General features: G+C 32.1%; 1 long non-coding RNA gene across 1 annotated transcript; it reads right to left on the bottom strand.

Moving 5' to 3' along the window:
- Positions 1-1,059: 1,059 nt before the first annotated feature.
- Positions 1,060-2,648, bottom strand: LOC121225426 (uncharacterized). The gene is made up of 3 exons (XR_005923307.1): positions 2,572-2,648; positions 2,012-2,097; positions 1,060-1,288 (listed from the first exon to the last, which is right to left on the bottom strand). It is a non-coding gene; the product is annotated as an uncharacterized lncRNA (long non-coding RNA).
- Between the last annotated feature and the right edge of the window lie 1,374 nt (positions 2,649-4,022).

Genomic DNA, 4,022 nt, shown 5'->3' on the forward strand with positions numbered 1-4,022 from the left:
ACCAACGTGATGTGGATGATAAGTGTGTAGTAATTATGGCCTGACGTGATGCGATAAGATTTGGGGGAAAATAAATATTTTATTGGAAGTAAGTTGTAACACCCCTTACCCAAGACCGTTGCCGGAATCGAGCATGAAGTGTTACCTAACTTAACTTACTAAATCGGAGCATAAAATTTTTCTTTTAAAATTAATTCACTCACGTTCAAATCAATATGTCACTAAAAAGGATCATCAAGACCCTAAAACATGCAATGAAAATGGTTCAGGTCCAAACCGGGAACATTAAAAATTTTCCAAATACTTAAACAAATTAAAAATAATTTATTTCACTGTTCACAATAAAACTGTCCAACTGCGCAACAGTCACTAAATTAATTATAACTCAAGTTACAAAACTCAAAATTTAAATCCGTAAATTTTTCCTAAAACTAGACTCATATATATTATTATCATAAAATTTTCAGAATTTTTGGGATGGCCAATTAGTACAGTTTATTAGTTAAAGTCTCCCCGGTTTCACTATTCGACAGTTCTAACCTCTCATCACTAAAAATTAATTATCTCATTGTAAAAATTTCATATGGTGCTTCCGATTGTTTCTAATGAAAATAGACTCACCGGAATCAAGAAATATAAATTATAACTCATACTTCTTTTTGTACAATTTTTAATAATTTTCCAAATTCAGGACGGGGGATTCCAAAATCATTCTGACCCTATCTCACTAAAATTCAAATATCTCATAATATAAAATTCATTTGCCTATGCCGTTTCTTTCATACGAAAATAGACTCAATAAGCTTTAATTCTATACCTCATTAACTCTCTAATTCCATTTCTAATATCCTCGGTGAAGTTTTCAAAATCACATCACCGCTATTGTCCAAGAAAAAAAAACTATTCCATTGCAAATTTTTTTACTCTTTCATAATTTCTTTGTATTAACTAGCATTTAGGCATACATAACACTAAACATATTCTTAATTAGCCATCTCAATAGCTAATCATTATCAAATAACTTTACTTCCCTATTTCAACCTTTTTCGAAACACAATCCAAACAATTAACCACGTTATTTAATCAAGCATGAAACCATACATATCAAAATAAACAAGCCATTTTTGCATGGCTCATTATATATATGCATCTTTCAAAATATATTCCAAAAAGTAGTATAGACTATACATGCCATAAGTTTAAGTTTAACTTTTATAGGTACCGATAACGGACGATAGTGTGATTGATTTTGTTGACGATCCCCGATCCCGCAACTAACTTCCAAAATCTATAAAATCGAGGCAAACACATATGCACGGTAAGCTATCAAAGCTTAGCAAGTCATAAGCAAATAAACAATTCAATGTTATTAATAGTTCAAAATCACATAACCGAGTTATTCAATTCATATTCATATATATATAAGCATAAAAAAAAAACATAATTGTGATATCACATACCCTTACCATTTGGCCAAATATAGTCTTTAATACACACACATACTTTCATTTGCATCATCTAATTTGTATCACAAATGAAATAACCAACTTACCTTGATATCATATATTATTTAACTATTACATACTTGTAATATCATGTACTTATATGTCACATTCATCATTCATTGGATCCACAAAATTTGTGCTAAATAATTTGTCGAAGCTATAATGGCGTTGCACAATTAGTGCTCTCTCTTATTTAACCAAATTGATCTTGGTATCGCACACTCAGTACCCGTTATTTGACATCGTCATTTTTGTTTCGCACACTTAGTGCCCGTTATTCAACATCTTCATTTTAATTTCACACACTTAGTGCCATTCGTATAGCCATAGCTATTCCATACTCGCACACTCAGTGCTAAATATCGATAAATCACATCCATGTCTATTTCTGTTACCCGAACTTAAACACATTCGGCTACATATATATATTTGCATGTTTTCATTTCAACATATACATAACTAATATTTATTTAGAATTTATATAATCTATTTGCTTATAAACTTACCTCGGACAACGATAAACCGGAACGGAACGATTAATTGACGACTTTTGTTTTCCCCAGATCCAAGTCCGATTTCTTTAATTCTTGATCTAAACATATTCAAATTAAACTCATTCAAAAATAATTTCATTCAATTCAGTCAAAAATTCATAAATAAGTAAATTTCACTTTTGCCCCTAACATTTCTCATTTTTCACAATTTTGTCCCTATTTCACAGAATACAAAATATTCCAAATTCGACCACATGATAGCTTGGCCGAATATTCCCTATAATCATATAAGTCCATGCATGTCATTTATTTCACATATTTAACACCTATTTTATAACATTTACAAAAAGGTCCTTTTAGGTGTTTTCATGATAACACCTTTCACAAAAGTTGTTTATTTAACAACTAAGACTCATTTTCTTCCATAAAAATGCAGCTACCAACATAAAGGCTCACATGGCAAAACCCTAGACTTCCAACCATTTTGCAAAATAGTCCCCTCATTAGCTAGCTCAAGCTACAAGGGTTCCAAAAGTAGAAAAATTATCAAAGAATGGTATCAAAACACTTACTTGTAAGGAGAAAAACTTGTTGAAATTTTTGAGCTCTAAAACCCCTATTTTGCTGCTAATTTTTGGTGGTGAAGGTGGAGAAGAAAAGATGATATCACTCTTTTCTTTATTTTATGATAAAAATCAATTTAGTCACCAAATTTTTACCTAACCAATTGACCAAATCTTTTCTTTGTCCTTATGGCCGGCCACCAACCTAAACAAGGCCTAATTGCACATTAAGGACCTCCAATTAATATTCTATAGCTTTTAGACACCTTTAGCTTGTAAAATAGAACTTTTACACTTTATGCGATTTAGTCCTTTTATCAAATTAAGCACACAAACAGTAAATTTAAATCACGAAATTTTCACACATATTAATTCACAAATTATAAACACAGAAAATAATATTTTAAATTTTTTTGACTCGAATTTATGGTTTCAAAACCACTATTCTGATTAGGATCGAAATCGGGCTGTTACATAAATATTTTGGCAAAAATTTCTAATTGGCTAACTACTAAAAGATGAAGCCTGTCCCTTAGTATACCTGCAAAATAAAAAAATAAAAAAATATTGATTAAACCAATTAGATGAAATAACCAAAGAAAAATAAAATTAACAAAGAGAAATAAATAAAGTAAAAGGGATAATAGAGACATGAAAGTTATGTATTTCGGAGATCATTGGATTGTTTATCTCAAGTCACAGAAGCACCCCCAGTAATGCTTCAAACATTGTCCATTGACTTTGAATGCAAGCCCAGTCTTGATATCTTTTACCTCTACACCTCCATGAGGATAAACATGAACTATTTCAAAAGGTTCTGACTAACGAGACTTTAATTTTCCTAGAAACAACTGGAGCTTAGAATTGAACAACAACACATGTTGTTTAGGTTCAAATTGTCGTGGCATAATCTTTTTATCATGCCATTGCTTGGTCTTCTCTTTGTACAGTTGAGCATTCTCATATGCCTGAGCTCAGAATTCCTCAATCTCATATAGCTCAAGTAATCGGTTATTACCAGCAGCTAACAAATCCATGTTCAGCTTCTTGATGGCCCAAAATGCTTTATGTTCGAGCTCAACAGGTAAATGGAAAGGCTTCCCATAGACAAGCTTGAAAGGTGACATCCCCAATGGTGTTTTGAACGTAGTACGATACGTGCACAGAGCTTCATCCAATCTGGATGACCAATCTTTGTGAGTTGGGTTTACCACTATCTCTAAAATCTGGTTAATTTCTCTATTAGAAACTTCAGCTTATCCATTTGTCTAGGGGTGATATGCTGTGGCAATCTCATGCAACACCCCATACCTATTCAATGCGTTGGCAATTAATTTGTAAGAGAAATGGGAGCCCTCATCACTGATAAGTGCACGGGGTGTACCAAATCTTGTAAAGATATTTTTATGCAAGAACCGCACCACCGGCTTGGCATTATTAGTAGGTAGAACAATGACTTC

This window comes from Gossypium hirsutum, chromosome D13 (assembly GCF_007990345.1).
Source record: "Gossypium hirsutum isolate 1008001.06 chromosome D13, Gossypium_hirsutum_v2.1, whole genome shotgun sequence".
NCBI lineage: Eukaryota > Viridiplantae > Streptophyta > Magnoliopsida > Malvales > Malvaceae > Gossypium > Gossypium hirsutum.